At 38.1% G+C, this 21045-nt stretch overlaps 1 protein-coding gene across 3 annotated transcripts in view; it reads right to left on the reverse strand.

Annotated features, from left to right (window-relative positions):
• LOC136783131 (very long chain fatty acid elongase AAEL008004-like) overlaps nt 1-3926 on the reverse strand; it is a 32790-nt gene extending 28864 nt beyond the window's left edge. For all 3 annotated transcript variants that reach the window (XM_066742994.1, XM_066742991.1, XM_066742992.1), the window contains exon 1: nt 3439-3926. The gene's annotated coding sequence lies outside the window, so the exon portion shown is untranslated. The remainder of the gene's footprint in view (nt 1-3438) is intronic.
• Nucleotides 3927-21045: the final 17119 nt, after the last annotated feature.

Below are 21045 nucleotides of genomic sequence, written 5' to 3' on the forward strand. Positions count from 1 at the left end.
ATATTGTTTATCATATATATTTCAAATGCTTCTACTATAACAATCGATTAACACGCTAATATATCGATCAGAGGCGTGTCAAAAGTTAATTCCATTTGGCATTTTTGCAAGAATGATTGATACAGTTTTTATTTCAGGAAAAACTTTACGCTCTTAGTGATATCGCTCTATTATTCACTCTTTGCATTGGATTATAAAAAAAACAAACAAACGGAAAACTATCGATCGTCGTTTTTTACGATAATTGAATTCCAATTTTGAAATATTTCCCAGGATTATTGAGCAATTATCGATAAGCTGAGACAGAGCGATCTATAGAGAAGAGAGAGAGAGAGAGAGAGAGAGAGAGAAAAAAGCGAAGCGAGTAGAAAAAGGTGTCTGACTAATGAGAAGCGTGACGCAATTTAGCGTACTTTCCGAATGAATTTTTTGCATTATCAATAACATCAATAACACCGTCGTTTTGCGTGCTGAAACTTTTTGTTCGTTATTATCGAGAAATTACAGGTTGTTAATGTAAATAGAATCAAGCCTGTTGGGGATTGTGTACCGAGGGGAAAGAGGGATGGGGGGATGTAGCCGCGTGTTACAGTAGAAAATAAATACTATGTAAGCCATGCAGACATAGGAGAGCGCGCGAACGCATCTATCGCAGTATAGGAAAAAATTCTCAACGATCGATTGTGATATAGAATTTCAAGTTGCTCCTTTCAATGTTTCTCACCGTTCCATCCTGTTTTCCATTCTCTCGGCCAGTTCTACTCTTCGTTATATATATATATATATAAAAATATAATGCTCGAATCACAGGAGTCTCTCTCGCGCTCTCTCGCCCTCCTCGTTAGTTTTCACGTTGGAAAAAAATCATAAAGATTCATCGAGTAAATTTGAATCACCGACTTGTTGTTGTGCAGTGTAGTTTTACGAGGAATTCCAGTCTATTGTATAGCGATGGGTGATGGGGACGATACCTATATAGAGATGCTTGTTGGAATAAAGTTGCCGATTATATTTCTAGGCAAATGATAGTCTACGTCTATAGGATGAGAAAAGTGTCGAACACTTTTGAAATGTGGAAATTGAATACCATTGTTGTATATAAATATTCGCGTGAGGAAATTTAAGGAGGAAAATTGATTTGTGGCCTTTCGCGAGTTGTTTAAGCTCACGCGGTATTGAGACGAGAAGTTGTTTAGGGGTTTATATATGCATATACAAATAGAGAACCAGAGAGACTGAGAGAGACTCGAATACATGCACACTGCACAGATAGAGGACAGTTTACGATTGCGTCTCCCGTGCGTTTTACGCTACGATAGCCAGTTGTTGGCTCATTGATGGTTATTTGCGCAATCCGATTGTTACCGAAGAAAAAGCTAGGCTAAGAGACTGTAGAAAAGACAAAATACCAAACGATCGAACCAATCGACCGTCCCGTTTGAAAGCTCCGCGTCAATTATGAGACACCGCGACAAGCCCCCCTCTTATATATATATATATATTCCATCCATTTGACAAATTCCTATATATCAGCTGATTGATGATTCTCTTTGCTATATACGTGTAATCGGAGAGAGAGAGAGAGAGAGAGAGAGAGCTAGATTTCTCTCACCATATAATCTTTTTCAACCTGCCATGGAATTTTCATTTCGAGATTCGTTGGTGCAATTGTTTGTTTCTATAAGGTTTACCGTGCAGTTTATAATGAGCAACATTTATTCCTTCAATCAAATTCTTCAGAGCCGATTTCTTATGCAAAGGATAATGATAGATCGTCGCGAGTGGCTGTTGATAGAATTAATTTTTCTTCGAGTCTCTCAATTATAATGTTAATTTCTCCATTGATCCATGTACTAATTGGAAATAAGGTTTTTACCGTGTGCTCAGTGTCATAGTCATTCGTTCGATCGAATTTTCTCTCAGCTCTGTTATATAGGTATACACAAGACTTCCTTTCTGCGCGAGTAATAATGCCGGCGGAGGATTATTGGCCCAATCGCGCGACTTTTGCTTTCGAGAATCGTTTCTCGGTTATTTTGAAACTTGTGTCACAGTCGTGACAAGCACAACTTCCCCTCCCCACGGCTCCCTTTCCAAAGATTATAACATTGCACGAAATTATTCACTCCCTGTAATTGTTGACAATTTCTTGATCATCTCGCAACAATTAGTTTTCACTCTCGAGTAGCATATCGATGTGTCTATACCCTGTATTATAAAAAGAAACTATATATATATATATATATATATATATATATATATATATAGTCGCGCACATGTGCGCATACGAGCAAAGTGCATTTATTAATTGGATCAGCAAAATTCCTCAAAGCTGCTGCGCTGCTCTGGCTCTGTTTTCTTTTGCCCTTTTTGTCGGGCGAATAAGACGCGCGCGAGAAGCTATTATCGACTAATTGTATCAACCGAATGGACTTTTACTTTCGAGAATCGTTAATATATCCTGTCCCGTTTGAAATCTCCGCCAGCAGCTATGACCGACATTCACGAAAATTCCTCTCGTAATTCTGTTTGCGAGTCTCTCGCGATCGACGCGACGCTCAAACGACTTTTACTTTCAAGAATCGTGTTAATGGCTTTGACCGATTGTTCGCGAGAGTCTCTAAAAGCGTTATCGTTTTTACGGATCGTTCGTTCAAGGATTGGCGAGAATGAAATGGTGCATGTTACCGCGTGTGCAATCCTGCATATAGAATTGGGGAAAAAATTGCTGGAAATTAAGAAATGGCAGCGGAGCGAAGAATATTTGAGAGACAAAGTTTGAGGGGAGCTATATATATGTACGGCATACACGTAGCTTATATATAGGCAAAAACTACGCCACATGACGCGCGCGCGAAACGCATTGAGAAACGACCACGACTACCACGACGACGACGACGACGACGACGACGACGACCACGACGGCGATGACGATGACTCTCAAGGCTTCCTTTGGATTATAAGGATGGCCTAACGACTATAAATACGTCCATTAAACACTCCCACAGGCTGTAGCGAACGCGTGGAACGTGAATCGAAATTAAATTAGCGGCTCGCGTGCTCGCGGTGATTCACTGAAAGGAAAAGGAGAAAAGGAAATCATTGGCCAGACGGTCCTCCATCCATCCATTCCCCACCAAGTTCACTGCTGTAATCAATTGGCTGATGTCGCATCATCGATCGCGTTGCCTCATCCAATTTTCTATTGTATACATATTATATATAGTACATATATGTAGGAAAAATCCAAACCCATGCACTGCACCGTTCCTTTTACCGCAGCGATCCAAATATACTTGAAACTCCAACGAACGTAACCATGCAAGCGCGTGTACGCGATGATCACAATTAACGACGCGTAGTCTCTCGTATACGTGGCAGAGAAATTCTATTCTGCCAATTAATAGCAATGATAATTGAGAGAGAAAAAATAAGTACCTACCGAGAGGAGGAGAAGAAGCAGAAGAAGAAGAAGAGGGAGAAGAAGAAGAAGAGAAGAGCGTCGAGTGGAGAATTGGAGCACTATAAAAGTCACAAACAACCCTGAAGATCGTGGTAGATCCCGAATGGAAGTTCGGCAAGATAAAAACAACGAGTTTCGAGGAAGCGGAGTAGAGCGGAGCACGCGCGCGTTGAATCGGCAATTTTCAACTCGGGGATTCGAGATTTCGTCGCGAGATCTCGATCCTGCCTCTCGATGACTTTTCCCACAAGGATATACTTATTATTCGGCGAGACACGCGAGAGATATTCTCAATAGGGGACTAAGAGGATCGAGCAAAGTATAGAGGAGAGTAGAAAGGTGCGTGGATGGGAAAAAAAATACGGGGAAGGAGAAAAAAAAAAGAGAGAATATATATGTGGGGCGGGCGCGCGCGCTCGAACGTGCTGCCGTCGTGCCAACTCGCGGACTGACAGGCGTTAGGCCGGTCCATTGCTTTTAACCGAGCAGCCATATTGGTACCGACGCATCCCTCCCACCTGTGGACAGCCTGTGCGTGCACACTTTCCCTAACACTGTGTAGGTGAAAAGGCCTGAACCGCCTCTACTCGATCCCCCCACATCCCCTTCCCCCTACCAATCCACCCGGCTATATACAACACACCGTGTAGTGTCTAAGGAGCAACAACACGCACGCACGCACGCTCGCACGCACGCACACACACAACTTCTTTTTTCTTCGACTTCGTCTTCGTCTTTGCCTTCGCCTTAGCCTTAGCCTCAGCCTTAGCCTCCGTATTCCTCTTCCTCTTCCCCGCATCCTTTTTCGTATCCTCTCGATCAACCAAACCAGACTCGAAACGTCCTGACGCACGTACATACGACCCTTGCCCCATGCGTGACTGAGAGGGAGAAAAAAGAGAGCTTTTTGCCGACGCAAAAGCAACCTTTAATATCACAACCGATATTGCGCTATACAGCCCCATGTAAAACATCGGATACAATGGAATATTTGTCATCATTATTTAATCTGAAATTTATGCGACTCGCGCTACATATATATGTGCAGTATAGTCTCTTTGGTGAAAGGTTTCCAGAATTTTCTCCAATCTTGTTAAATTTTCTTAGGGGATTATACACCGTACTGTTAACTTCTTCAATCGTTCCGTTAAACTCATCGGATAATATGCGGAGGCTCTTATATGATCAAAGCAGGATAACGTCGATTTTTGATCGAGACTTGGAAAAATTGCAAATCTCATCTCGTGAATTTTAATTGGTTCCGTTAGAAATTGAACTCGTGTAGGGTTTCGTAGTGCCGAATTCAATCTGAGATCTTGGATATAATTAGCATACATTATAGAGCCGTTAAGGTTTCGTATGGCGCATATGTATAGGTATATATATATATATATATAGTTTGAATTATTTTGTGGTAAATTTCCATCAGCTTGGAGAGCGAACGACGCATTTTGCGATCGATTCCAAGGGCCAAATTATTGCACGAGTCGATCATTCGTGCGAACTTTACTGCACAGCATGTGTCTTTTAATCCGATCGATATATTCGTTTATTATATTATTATAAATTGAGCGTGAGCACGGATTTTGGAATAATTAAGGCTTTAATGTGAAATTTCTATATGCCACAATTAATGGATTTCTTCTTCTTTTTTTTTTTTTTTTTAAATTTTCTACCATATATACTCTTCAGTATCTTAAATGTGTGAATAAAACTATATCGAGCGGATATTTATCCGAAAAGCCTATTCGAAATTTCTTTATGGCACGAACCGAATGTATTCTAATCAGCGTTGCCAACTCCGCCATTTTGATTATACTACGGTGTACAGTGATGCCAGAATCAAGCTTTTAGCAACAAAAATACCAGCAGCAGTATAGAAAATTTGAAGGGAAGGGATATATACCTCTTCCCTTCAAGTTTTCAATAATGCTGCTGGCTAACGGTTAACTTTATTTTTGTTGCTAAAAGCTTCATTCTGGAATCAATGACATCACTGTACACCGTACACTGAGAAAAAGTTCCCATTTATTTTCATCCAATTAACAGTTATTCGTGATATTATTAAATTAATTTTATTAATATTACGAAAAATGAATTGATTGTTAATTTATTCGTAATATCAATAAATTTAGTTATTGATATCACGAATAACTGTTAATTGGATGAAAACATTTTTCTCAGTGTAGTATAATCAAAATGGCGGAGCTGGCAACGCTGATTCTAATCTGGTTAAAAATTATCCCTCTCATCTTTTTCCACAAATTGGCATAATAATTTCATTTCACTGACACATAACTATTAAAACCTCGATACGTCTCAACATCCATATTTATCGCGGCGTTCAAAATTGATTTTTCCCCACTGTTATCACAAATTTTCGACATTATTACTGCGGCACGTGTATAGAGTAATGCTTCTCGCAGAGACTAAAATCGTGTAAGACTTTACGCATGCAAGTATACACTTGTTTTTTCGTGCATTTGTGCATCATTCATAATTCACTAGTTTCTTTGGTATTCTAGAAATGCTTCGTTCCTCCAACGTCAATGCTGCTCTCGACCCTCAACCGTTTGTTACAGAGAGAGAGAGGGAGAGAGAAAAACAATTGTCCCTTGCGATTCCGCAATTCATAATATATATTCTTAAAGCACATTGATCCTTGCTACGACAAGCAAAAAACTTTAATTGTTGCGAGCATCTTTAAAATAAGCAACCATAATCGAGAGCCTGAGCGATTCTTTGCCAAGTAAACACCTGCGGGTATGAAAGATTTGATTAAAAAGCGAATGTGTGTACATTTATCAAATGTAGAGAGTTAATTTATGCCAATAAGTAGAAAATTTCATATACAATCCTATATGTTTCAGCTCCCCCCCCTGTATATTCATCGATCGATTTGGCGTGAGAGTCAACTGATGAGCACGCGCGTGTGCATGCACCTTGTAAATTACGTACGCTGTATTATGAATGATTATATAGAATAACTAAAAATTACTTGTCCTTAAAGGACTTTTATTTATAGAAGCTGACAATATGGGGGACAGCTCTTTAGAGTTGTGATTTAAAGCTGCCTTGTAATTTCTATATAGTAAACAGAGAGAGGAAAAGGTTTTGCTATTTCTTCCTTAGTCTTTTTGTCCACAACTTTTTATTTCTTTCAACAAAACGACTTGTCTGAAAAATTATTTTCCCAATGAAATAAACGATTTATTACAATTACACAATTTAGCTTAGCATATATTGACAGTACATGGCTGAAGTGTTTTATTTACATGCTGCAATCACAGGGATGGAAAATTTCGATCCGTTCGGTACAATCAGAGAGATTTTACGACGAATCGATGGACGCTGCTCTATAGCTTCGTTTAAACAATGTTAATTAACAAATTCTGTCAATTAATTTACAATGGAAATTAATTATATTGCAATTGATATAAAGCATTGCATAAGCAACAAAGGTATATACGCGTCGACGGAATCTTGCAAAAAAAGATATACCATCTTAATCAATGGGGCGAATCATGATATAAGGAAACAGATGCGTGGAACGAATCAATTAGAATTAAAGTGCATTTGCGTAAGAGACAGAAATTATTTTGTTGAATTTATTTTTAAGAGTGCTATTATATAGCGATATATGCAGCATTTATGCAGCTTTCAATGCGCTCCTCGCGAGAAAGAGATTTTCAGAATCAAATATACACATTCATTCGCATAAACGTACGTTTTCCTACTGACTCGATCTGCATACGCGAGCGCCTACAATAAAAATCATATATTTTTTATATGAATTATGTTATTAGTACGAAATTTTCCTTTTCATATTCGAAAACGTTCCACACTTCTTCAAAAAAATAGTTTCTTAAAAAATCTAGTCTGATGACGAGACACAACTGCATGCAGAGAATGAAAACGCTATCCTCGTTCTGATAATTGTTATTTTTAAAAGTGCGTACACAGGCATATGTATATATACATATATATATATTTTAAGGGGTCAGGAGTTTCTATGAGAGTGAATTTTTTGCAGCTTCCTTCCGTGGAAGCTGCACAATATAGTTGCACAGGTCAGGGGAACAATTGTTATTCATGCACCTATAGTACCCGATGCAAATTGTTCCTTTTATTTTACAAACAAAAAAACATTCTCTCTTAGAATGCGCTAGCTCACTTTAGATTCTATACGCGATTCGAGTTTTTCTCATACCGATATTCAACGCTAAATTGTATTGATTCTAATGGTTTGATAAGGAGAAAAAAATAAAAACACTCATTATTCAGTGTGTATACTTTGAACTCTCAATAATATAAGAATAACTTATTGCCCCGGCTCTGCACACTGATCGGTTATTTCTTATACGTCAAGCAAAAAATCATCGCGATGACTGCAGTAGACATGTATAGCCTTGAACTTTGATTTACGAAAAATTTGGTTATTTCAATACGTATAGGTATACGCAGGCGTCCCTCTTTCGTCCTGCTGTGTATATACGTACATACTCCTTAATGTATGTATTTGGGATAACGCGGCAGGATTCACTCATTATAATAGCTAGTATAGGTATGGTGCCTTACTTCTTAAGAGTTGCATGGGGCAACCAAATCTTTTTCATTCCGTACGCGCGTACTCTGACGAAATTCCAGCTCTCTCACGATAAAAATTGCGAATATCCATGCGCGAATCGTGTAAATTTTCTTTGGTCTGGAAATCGAAGAGTCGCGACCTGGCTTTTTTTGTGTGTATATATATATAGTATAAAACAACAAGACCGCCTCTAGAGAACGAGGATCGTGCAATAAGAGGCAATCCGGCTCTAAATTTCTATATATTCTATATTTTTCTTTTCTCTTCTATCTACAATTAACATGAAAATGAAGAATCTCGCTGCAGATGTGATCCAGTTTTAAATATGTATATATAAATATGGAGATCGTTACACGCCGATCGTCATGCATATAAGAATGATTTCAATGGATATTAATTGAGCTGATGTGTGCGGAGGCGCGCACCACGAGCAAACTACATCATCGCTCCAAAACCTATTGGAAGCATATATATCTTGCAAGAATTTAAAAATCAAAACAATTTACTCGCTAGCTACTTGATTGACTTTTCCGTGGCGCACCTCGATCGTCGTTTCCCTTGAACTTTCCTGGCCAATTCAAATTTTTACGCGTCATCTTGGATACTTGTATACGTAATACCACGGCACGCATACACACAGTTCAGGTTCTTTTTATTCACACCTCTCTATATACCACCGACACCAATAAAACTACACACAATCGATCATTACGAGCACTACTCTCTATAGCTCTGGCTCTAATATATATATATATATATATACATATATAAAGTACATGTATATTTGCTGCAAAATAAAATCTGTATAAAATTATAGAAAAGAAAGACATTGAAAAGCAAGATAAATTATTATATTATTAAATCGATGCTGTTGGACGTGTATAAACTAGAATTATATACATATATATCATTAGGAAAATTTGTACTTTGTATACATTTTGCAATGTTATTATCGTTATGATCGATTTTCATATGCTGTGACGTTTTTCAAGTAAAAGATTTTTCAACACAGAGTTTCCCTCAGTTTAATGAGAGGCCATAAAATAATGCCCTAGGCGAGACTAGTCGATCACTAATTAATACAATTCAGCTCCGAAACTGGACTCTCTCTCTCTCTCTCTCTCTCCCTCGGCCTAGCTTCGACGTTCCTTAACGGGTTATCGCAAAGGTCAAAATCCAGATGTACCGTACGAATAGTTTCGCATGTGGTGCTTGATTAATTTTCACAACCGATACTTCCTTATGATTTAATAGATTCATTTCCTACTTTATGAGAAAGAGAAAAAAGATGAAAGAAAAAAAAACAACGCTCTCTCGTGGCCCGCTCAGCTATAGTTTGACGTAATACGTATGCGCAGGGATTGATGACAATCATAAAAAAATCTATATTATTAAATCATCGAGTGTCATTGACTCGTGGCGCGTTTACGATACGTAATTTACATCCGTTTCCTTCATATTACTTCATTTTTTTCATCATACTCAATTAGCATAAGAATTAAGTAGAGATATATACGCGCGATATCTTTCAATGTATATGAATAATAATTGACCGAAAAATCTTTTGAAAAGGACCGACGACATTTGCACATGTAGGTACCATAATTATATTTTTACCACATACACAGACGTTTACAAATGAGGTTCCTCTTTTTTCTTCGCGCGAGTACTCGATGAAAATTCTTTCCAGGGGGCCAAACCCAATGTATATATAAATATATTATACATATAATGTAACGCGGCTGAATCTAAATATAATGAAGAAAATCACCAGTGTCCGTGATTACATCAGGCAACAATTAAAGTGTACTCTGAATATATTGCGAATCGTTCATTTCGTAATATGCCGAAGAAAGAAAGAAATTCAACGTGCAGTCGCGCGGGTGTAGTATTTGCATGGATTCCAATAGGATGAGGATCGAGCAAAGTGTTATTTCGGGTGTTGAAGAATTCTGTCTTTTTTATTTTCCTATACAATATATATACATGTATATAGTTGCTGTGTGCCGCGAGAGTACATAGGGAGCGAGACATGCATGCATCGTGTAACGCGGAGTGTGGCATTGCTTGATCATTCATGGATCGGCCGGTCGATTTATAAAGAAGCGTGTGTCTGGAATGGTGCATGAGAAATTTACGTTTTTTGAGTATGTGTCAGGCGTGCGCGCGCGCGCGCGCGCGACTGGATCTGCACCCCGTTTATTCCGACGCATTAAAATATTTTATCAGGAAAAGCTTATGCATATATTGACTAAAAGCGACGAAACGGAAAAAAGAGAGACTGGACAAGAAAGAAATGAACGTAAGCAAGGAACAAAAAATCCTGTCATACTAATACTTCCGTTTCTCCATGTGCGCGCGCGCACGCGCATTTGTCAATAATTCTCTAAATTGGAATCGATGATTAATCGCTCGAGGGGACACATGCCATTACTCTTCTGCTATACGTATATCTATACATATATATATATATATGTGTGTGTGTGTGTGTGTGCGCGCGTATATAACGAGACGATAATGACCAATCGAGAGAATTAACGTTTAATTGCTATTTCTCAAGTTTTAAATTAAACGCGGTGCTACGTAGAGGGTGTTGCGTGCATGCCCTCGAATTTCCACTATAGGATTAATTGAACGAACAAAGAAACTCACTCGTTTCTCTAGTAATAAAATATATGTTCTGTGTTTTTCATAGAGCACACCATATTTCAAAAGTTAATGTATATATAGGTATAGCAATTTACATTCCAAGATGAGATATTTGAAGAGAAAAGAATAATCGTACCTGCTACATGTGGTTTAAAAGATAATTTAATTGTGATAAATATATAGCGCTTAATGTACGTATAGGTCCTCGGTAGTAGAATCCTGTATATCATTCGTATACCTAGCAATATAGGGGAACTTTAATCCAAGATATACAAGGGGGGTTACTGTATAATTAGGGAAGAGAAAATTTTCATATAATTTGGAAAAGTAGTGTGCGTCAGCAGCTAGACCGGGGTATAATTAGTTGACGTTGCACAATATCAATTAGGCTAATGTATAATATACTATATATAGGCACGATAAGAAATATCGTGCTATCTCGACGCGACTTTTCAGCTATCCCTTCGCTATATATATATATTCACCGGATTTCCGCGCGCGACACATGCAGCCCCATACAAATTATTAAACCGCGGCGTATACGCGAGAGAGTGTAGTACGTATATAGGCGTATACAAGAGGCGCTCGCGCGTAAGCCTCGATTAAGAATGTGTATGTACAGCGGCACGACAGAATGCGCGTGTGTGCGCGTGTTTGTGAGCGGGAAGTGCACGTGGAAGAGCATGTGGGGGACTAAAGACGCGAAAAAACTTACGTGCGTAATCGTGATGCAATTAACGTATACGTCTGAGCATCGATAAACAAAAGTCTGTCTTAAAAAAATAACTTAATGCAAAATATATTCCAAGAACGTATAAGACTGAAAGAGTAATAACGCGACAGAAATGAGATTTAATTGAACGTCATTTCGATATTAGAATAATCACTATAGGAATTAAACATAGTAATATGGAGATTACTGATTTTTCTCGTTATGTCATATAGTATACATATATACATAGAGAATACGTGCAGCTGCCATATGTCTATATGCTATAAAGCAAAGCGATGATATATAGGTAAATTATTGAATGGAATTGAGGAACAGGATTCTTTCAAAGGCGCCTCCGCCCGCCCGCGCCGCATACAACTTAGTCTCTCATCCTTGCGCGTTCCACTATTTTTTCCATCTCATCGCTGCAGCGCATCCATCGCACAATTTACTTTTTACGAGAATCAACGTAAGCGATATAGAGTGCGAACATTCGTCGTATATACGCTGCTTTATTTTTCTACGCATGCATAGAGAGGGAGAGAGAGAGAGAGAGAGAGCGCAACCTTAAAAAATGCACTTTGATCGAAAGAATTTAACTTTATTTATACTATAACCTTATACTAGCTTGTAAAATCGTCAAAGTCTTCCGCGCGAGTGATAAGCAGCAGAAAAGTTATACTTGGCGCGTCCAGACGTGCCAATTCAAAAGAAAGATAACAGCGTTAATTTCTTTTTCGCGATATTGTCACATCCAGAAACTGAGAGAAGCTAAATGTTTATATATAGGAAATACAATTAGCCATCATGCATGCAGATATACTCGCAGTTGCGATAGCTATAGCCTCTTCCAATGAAAATACTATACATATATACAAGCTATCCGAATATTTTCATTCGATTAAATTAATCGCGACAATTCTCCCGTATAGCTGCTCTATATAGCCCCCCTATATACCACCTTTTTTTATCCATTCTCAAAATATCTTTTCCTCTCTCACTCTCTTACAGCGAGCGCGAAAGCTTCGAAGGATGCTCCACCAAAGCATCATATAGAGGTTTAGATTCTTCAAAAGTCGAAAGAAAAATCAAACAAAGAAGAATTTATGTCGCTTTGAATTCTACGCGTGCACGCGTGTATACATGTACGAGTACAAGTATAATAAATATCTATATACATTTGATTGTGCATGTGCATGTGTACGCCAATCGAATCGTTCGTGCACAAGGATCGGTCGGCCGAACGCGCGCGCTCTCGAGATGAGTCTCTCTCCTCGAGGTGCTGGTGCGGTCTCGGAGCTGTCTCTGGTCTTTAAGCGGAATAGTGGACCAAACGAGGCATCTACGACTCATGTCCGAAGGACGTACGTTTCAAGGTCAATGCGAGAGACAAGCGCAAGCAGCTGCTGATTCGTCCATGCATCTATCATCAGCATTGCTCGCGATATTCCCGAGGATCGTCTCGCGTATCGTCGTCGTGCAAGGATTCCGGGAAAGAATAAGACGCGCGGGGCATTCGCGGCGGACAAGACTGTGCAGGCAGAGTCCTTTGCAGTCCGAGAACGCGCTGCCACGGAGATTCCCCATCTCAGCTGTAGCTGCTGCTTGTATGAATTAAAAACAAATCTACAAGAAAAAAAAAGGAAAAAAAAAACTCGCATCCTGCTGACTCAACCAAAAGTTACCAAACTGCACCTATACTTCTCTCTCTCTCTCTCTCTCTCTCTCTTTCTTTTATTTTTTCTTTTTTCCTCGACAACAGGTAGAACGAACAGTCGACCGCAGGCACAACGTTAGCTTTGCACATTTTTTTTCTCCATACCAAATACCTGTTTTGATAATTTTTTCCTCTTTAAAAATGTAGCTACAAAATTTTCCACTTCTCTCGATAGTTTTAATAGCAAGGATTCGTTATATCACATGATTGTATTATTTTCATGAAAAATGCTAAACTCGCAGTTGTGCTTGTTTATTTTGCTTTCATCATCAAGCCTCGCAATATTGACTGAGTATCGGTCGAACATATACATATATATATATATATAGTTTTGCATGCAATTCGGTGGAATTTGGAATGTTTTGAGTGGAGAGATAGGTTTGCCATGTGGAATATTTTATTGAGAGGGGTTGTAATATTTCATCAAAATAGGGGAGCTAGAAGATACTCGTAACTCCTACAAAATAGTAGAGGGGGTTGAGGAGGGGGAGTGGTAAAAATTGAATTATGCATCTTTCTTCTGAAGCCACACACACACACACAAGTCCCAATCTCTCTCTCTCTCTCTCTCTCTCTCTCTCTCTCCCTGGCACTGGTCAATTGCAAAATCGATCAACCTTACAGTCCATTCAACGATAAGACAGACTTTCTCTCAGGTTGATTTACGCGTCAAACCAAAAATTGCTCATTAGAATTTTTAACGTTTCGCGTGAGAGAGATTCCATCGGGAGCTAATCGACTGACGAAATACCAAACTTTTTCTCGGGGTGTTAAAGAAAATTGCACGCGCACGAATGAATATATGTTTGAACGATTCGTCCTACAAAATAAAGGCCTATCGCGCAGCTGAAGAGACAATTAACAATTAAAGATCCATAAGGCCAGACGACCCCACACTCGAATTTAAATATATAGGTAATCACCGTTTTAATTCCACGAATCTCTTATTAATCTCCTTGGTAAATTTCGATGGTATATCCAAAGTACCATAGGATACTCTCGATCGACTCCTAATATGCAAAATGTTCTTTATAAGCTTTGATCGATTTCCGGGCTCCTGTGAATTTGGTAATAAGGAATAATTAATTACCGTATAGAAGAGAGGGAGGGACGCGGACGGACGGATGAGCTGTGCGGAGGTGCGAACTTTGCCTTACGAATAAATTATTTGGAGGAGAAAAAAATTCGAATAATTCTTTTTTTCTCCCATCTGTATTATATATATATATATATACACATATACGAAGCACTATGCTAAAAAATTGCAACTCGATATCTAAACCCTATTATTGAAATATATTCCCTGCGTGTCAAAGAGAAAAAACATATACCGTTAACCAGCTGGCATCCACATGTACCAGCAGCATAAAGATAAAGTTCATCCAATTATTAATATTTATCAGAATTTTTTTAATACGAGTTACAAATTTCTTTCTTACCAATTAATTATGCATGTAAAGTAACGATGTTTGCGTTATTGCTCTTATTACTATCGGTTAATTATATGATTCCATATAATTGCTGCTGCTGGAAATGGCTATTTGAATAAATTCCTCGACACGATTGTAATACACTTCTAATGACGTTTTATGTGTCACAATGATTGAATTTTACTGGCTCTTGTAATACTTTGTACGGGATGGAAATGTACAACAAGTTTTACAGAATTAACATTTGCAATTTCGTATGCAATCAGTAGGCATGTGCAGCAGCTCTTTGCTAATTTTAATTTATTATTAATAAAAAATTTCATGTGTAGCCTTACAGATATTACCTATACGTACATCTTTTACACATCTCATTAAAAATCGTCATTAGTCGATGATCTATAAATCATTGCTCAAGAAACTGATACTTGTCTTAAAAGACAATAATTTCATTACGTACTTGGAGATATTTCAGTTATTTATATATCCAGCTTCTCCTACGTGAATTATTATCTATAAAGCAGCACAGGCTGAAACTTAAATCATCACAGAGGATGCAACCTAGCTTTTAAAACAGCACTTTTTTCAAGCAACACCAATTATGCTTTAGTATTTTAGCCTTAAGTTTTTGTTCATTGCACAATTCATAAAACTCTTCCTGTAAGCAGTATTTGTCTTTTTCTTCTCTCCATCCTCCCTCCCCTCTTTTAGAAAATAACTGTGTATCCAAAAAAATCAATGGTAACGGGACAGGATTTATCTGAAAAAAAAAATGAAAAAAAAAAAGGCACGAGTTAAACTCTCATTCCCGACATAATAAACTGTGTGTATACACACGTATTTATAAATTTTGAGTTTGATGGCTTTTAAATGTAATAGATTGGAATGCTTGTAATCGCTTACATAATAGAGATTAGAAATATAATACAATGATTGGTCGAAGAGATAAATATTAGGTTCAAAAGTTGCATCAAGAAATCCCTATAGAGAGAAGTTATAATACACTTTAGTATGTGTGTCAGGTGTTTAATACAGAAAATGCTTTCAATGTCGTTTGAGAAGAATGTTCGAGGTCGTTTTAGGGATTTTACGATTTATTATATGTAGCAATGAATCTCGTAATTATTTTACTACCGTATATGACAAACGCCAGGTGTTTTCTATATAAAATATCTTAACACTATGGTTTAAAGATATTTTCAAGGTCGTTCCGTAAAATCGCATACTCAGCTAGGTATCATTTCTCTCGATAAATAATAAGTAATATAGTATATGTACATATATGTACTAAATAGGTATTAACATAGAAATATATGATAAGTGTGATTGGGAGAAATTTCTCCCTCTCTCTCTCTCTCTAGGGAACACAACGTAGCTCGTTTAATCATGCCAAGCTTTGCCAAGGGTTTCCCCCTAAATCAATCACTCTTTGCAATCAAAAACTTTAAAGATTGGAATAATTGCATTGATTCTGCATTCATAGCGTCTCGCCTTCCAAGTTCGCGCATTGAAAGCTTTACTGCACATTAAAATCGATTAAGTCAACGATATTCAACGCTACAAGGAAAACCTGGTGAAAATATGTGACTTGAATACTCATTGTAAAATCCAGATCAATAAATAATAAATAAAGAATAGTCATGTGCACATGGACCAAGTCTTTTACTTATGCGATGCATAATCTCGTCAAGTTTACCAAATAACAAGATATAATAATTGTCTATATAGATTTATTTTGTCTAGTCTGTCAAAAATGTCCTTAGAAATTCCTTAAAACCGATTAATTATTTGTCGAATCGTCGAATTCTATTTATATAGTGCAGTCTCTATATATGTGCACAGAATTCCAACAATAAGTCAAACGACCCAGAACATGGAATTGAATAATAAACAGGATAGCAACGGACCTTATAAGAAATGTTTATACGTCTATATATATATAGTTACTGATAGAGATAAAAGCACCTATGTCTTCGCGTACTTAATATATTCTTGACTGAAATTTTTAATGTACAGATAGAGTATGGGGAAACAAAAAATTAAATCATTTCATAGACAATAGGGCCTGCAATAAAGTCACTCAGTTTATTAGCTTAATTTTTCGTGATCGAATAATTGATCGAACAAATAATAAGTGCTTTCAATCAGATCGAATCGAATTCTCATTTCGATTAAAGTTTATTCATATCCAATAATTAATTTTATCGAGACTGTTCTAGTGCATCGCTATATGTTCGAATGAAATAATTATTTTTTAGCTCACTCTTCCAAACCTTATATATAATAAATAACTCGATATAGGAAATTAGAAATGGAATAATAATTGTGGTATAAATGCAACTAACCTACAAATGACTTTAACAGTGACCGATAATACGTCCGACAGGCAATATATTTTGCCATTTTAAACGAGTTTAGCATAAAAGTCTCGTGTTCCGATAAAACTGCAGCCTCGATCGTTTCTCCTGAAAAACTTTTCTTCTCCATTCGGCCAATTGACACTAACCAAATTAAAAAAGATTGATATATTGTTCCACTGTGCGCGGGGGACCATATAGGCTAGGATCGCGAATTGTCATCTAAAATTCAATAAAGTTATTATGTAAATCAATATAACGAATGACAATTTGTGTGTAAGAAACATTAGGAGGGCGGGGGGGGGGGGGGGGGGGGGATATATTCCACGAAGAGTTAACGTTAGTTTTATTTTTCCGACAAACGACAATGTTTCCGTGATCTGCTTTCGCAATTCGTCGTATTGTATATTGCGAATCATTCAGGCTTTTTTCAGCCGATTGCAGCGTCGTTGAATGAACACGCAAACGTTAATCCGAATTGCAGTGAAATGAAGGTTGCGGTCGTTAAAGTGTTAAAACTGACGGAAGATTAAGAGGAATAAGAAAAATTAATGGCAGAGAGAGGGCGCTGTTGAAGCTTAGAGAGCGAAATTCCTATATATATATAGAGGATATAGGCATGCACGCACACCCTGGCCAATAAATCTGAACATTTCTTCATCGAGCGGATTCTTGGAAGATGCGATACCCTGTGGGCTATTCGTCGTAGTGCATGCGGACGCGCATCGGGTCGGCCCGTAGGCGAGTGGCGCGACTTCTCTCTTCAATAAGAAAATAAAAGAAACCTCGATCGGTCGGTCGGTCGCGCGCGCGCGCGCGATCCATCCTTTCCGTCACACACATGGCTCGAGACTATTTAACACGTATACCTCTCTATAATTTAGGAACCAAACGATGGCACTGTATTTTTCCTATAAAAGAAATTATGCTAGACGCTGCCTAACTCCCATAGTTCATTATTATACATATTATATGTATATCTGACTTTTATTCCTTTCACGTTTGAATATGAAACTGGTCAGTAGTCGATGCAAGAATATGTGCTGAGATGTAATCAATTTTTTTATTATATATTTGCAAAGTTTCCTCTTGAACTTTATTTCGAAGGAACGAATCAAGTTTTATTGTTACATGTATATGATTAAATTGTAAAACATATACGTGCGTATATGTACAGGAAGAAGGCAAGAATCAATATTCTTAAGGAAATGAATGAATGATCGTTGGTGTATTAAGAATTGAGAGGAATGAGACCAAAGTTGCGAACATATATATATATATATTGTGTGTGTGAGAGAGGCGGAATGGAAATTGACAAAAGTAGATCGGTCACACACAGGCAAGCGAGAAGGTTTACAAAGCAGGTTGGCAGTTGGCAGGCGAGTATCACGGAGGATCTCGGCCTTGGCCCACTAGTTCACCTACATATATGTATGTTTCCTACTGTGTACGTACGTGTGATATGAGCTAGCGTCAGAAAATCGAGCGTGCGACGCGATACGTTGCACAAGCCAAAGGAACGTGTGTTGGCGATATCGCTCCCTGCCCGGGCCCCTGCCCGATTTCATATACTCACTGGTTTCTCTCTCGTACGCTCCACCAACTTCATACGTGTACACTATTAAATATCACTATTTCACTGCTCGTGACACACACGCTCACACACCCTAGAAAACGTCTGCCCAAAATCATCACTATATATATACCCATCGATACGCGCGAGCCAGACTATCCATCTCTCACACCTCTGTCCTTCTTTAATATACCTCTATATTTATTCATCAATTCCTTTAAATTTATCCATTTCATATTCGATGGTTTGCGCAAGCTTTCGCTACCCCTGCCTCCATCTATAGGACGAATACAAAAATACTCTCGAAGGATCTCCAAGTAAAGTGTATTTCTCAAATTCCATGGCGAAACTGGAGCCGAGACATTTTCCAGTTTCTTTTTTCTTTTCTTTCTTCTTTTCGTTCGTTTCTTCATTGTTTTTTTCCGAACCCTTGCAAAGTTTCATATACACAAATCCACGGGAAGTATTGAAAGAAAGCATATTTGGTAAATGACCTTTGGTCCAAAACCAATGCTAACTTTTTCTTACAACACTCTCGAAACACTTGAAAGACGTATTTGTCAAGAGGACTGCAAGTACTTGCTTCCCCATTGCATTGTTGAGTAGTTGTAGAGAATTATTGGTGCATGGATAAATGTAGGAGCAAACTTCCGGAATCCAAGGCAAAGAGGAGAAAACATTTTAGCACTTTGCGTTTTCTTATCATTGCAATCGTTTCTTTCCATTCTGGAGCCTTTAGCTTAAATTTTCGTAATATAGACTCTCAAACGAGTGATAATCTGTCGGCATTGTATACAACACGCAACGTACGTTCAAAACAAAAGAAACAATGTTTTCTTCGCCTCGGACGAAAGCCGAGGAGGGATAAGGATTACTTTGAATTTTTTTAACGCGCTCTAATGTCTCCGAATGATTGTGGCACTAAAGTATCAATGTCACAGAAACGCGACGTTCAAGTTGAAGGAATAAAAGAGATGGAGACAGTGTTGAGACCTCTTGCATGGTGGCTAAAAACTTAGTCTGACGATCACTAAAGTATATCTACGGCGTATGCACACAGAGACCTTCGCTTTTCTTTCCTCCACTCTCGCTGCACTTGTCGTTAAAGCTCTGTACGTATATGCACTTTCTGACATTTATTCAACAAAATTTCAGTATTGAAATACTTAAAAAGTACAAATAAACTAAAACAAATTTGATACTTTATATATATATATATATATATATATATATATACCAGAGTTTACTACAATTATTACAAAATTACATTACATTGAAAAGAAAAGCCCTATTAACTGTAAGTGGAAGAAATAAAAATGAATAAATCTTGCAAGAAACGCATAGGCTCGATAAAAAATCACGAGTTTAAATGATTGTCGCGAGTGCAGAGAATTTTCGTGATTTTTCGTAAAGTACGATAAGAAACTATTTATACCACAATTACCGCTCGTGTCTGCGCTACAACCAATGCAAATAATGCAACGCGAGTTCACTTTTGTACTTGCAAAACGGTTCATTTGATTGCACAATGCTTTAATAACCCAGGGACGAATACTATTACGTGGATTCATAATTTTGCTTTACAGTTCCACGAAAAATACGCGAAAGGATCATGAATAATCGCGTTTGGCAAGATTCTTTCCTTTTTTTTTTTTTGTCGTCGTTTTAGAAACCATATAATCCTAAATCTCGTCGAAAGCGATTAATAACGAGGCGAGCAACGAGGATAAGTCGCCTAATGAATTGCCGGGAATGTTGCATCCCACCGCCAGCAGAAATATACGTACGATAACTGGATGGGGGGGGGGGGGGGGACGGTTGAAATATTTGGACAGCCAGTGATTTCTGACGATTCAAGGACCTTTTCGAAGAAAAACAATGGATCAGCGGTGGGAAAAATGGAATGTGTGTGTGAGGCAATTTAACATTCTTTTTTTCTTTTTCTCATTTATTCAGAAGAGACTATACACACATACGCATATATATATATATATATATATATATATATACATTTTGGCGCGCGCGACGCAATTGATGATTGAAAAATGTGCAATCGTTCAGAAGCAACTTGACGTAATATTTGCTTGCAACGCCTAAGGAGCGTCTCGGTTACGACTGGTATGTACGCGAGTTAGGGTGAAAGAGAGAGGGAGGAGTCCGTGACGCCCCATCGAAAGAAAGAAAAGGAGAGGAATTTCTCATCGACATTGCCGAAGCTATGGAATAGGCTGTTGTCGATGATGGAGAAAGTTTCGGCTTTTAAGCGAATTACACGGCAAGAAAATGATTGCTCGAGAGAGACTCGCTCCATCCCATTCTTCCAACGATCGACGACCACGACCACCCGATTCATCACCGATCGCTTTCCTATATCCTCCAGACACGAAATTATCTCACTCTGTAAAAAAGCATCCTTCCTAACACAAGGCGAGCACGAACGTATCACACGCGCTCTCCAACTCTTATTTTCGCAACGCAACAACTCGAGCAATTTCATTGAAATATCAAACTCCCATGCTTGCTGTTTCGCTTTATAGCTTGGTCAAAATCTTGTGGTGT

Source organism: Prorops nasuta, unplaced genomic scaffold (genome assembly GCF_024137725.1).
Source record: "Prorops nasuta isolate Cenicafe-Biocafe unplaced genomic scaffold, Cenicafe_Pnas_1.2 PNAS00032, whole genome shotgun sequence".
NCBI lineage: Eukaryota > Metazoa > Arthropoda > Insecta > Hymenoptera > Bethylidae > Prorops > Prorops nasuta.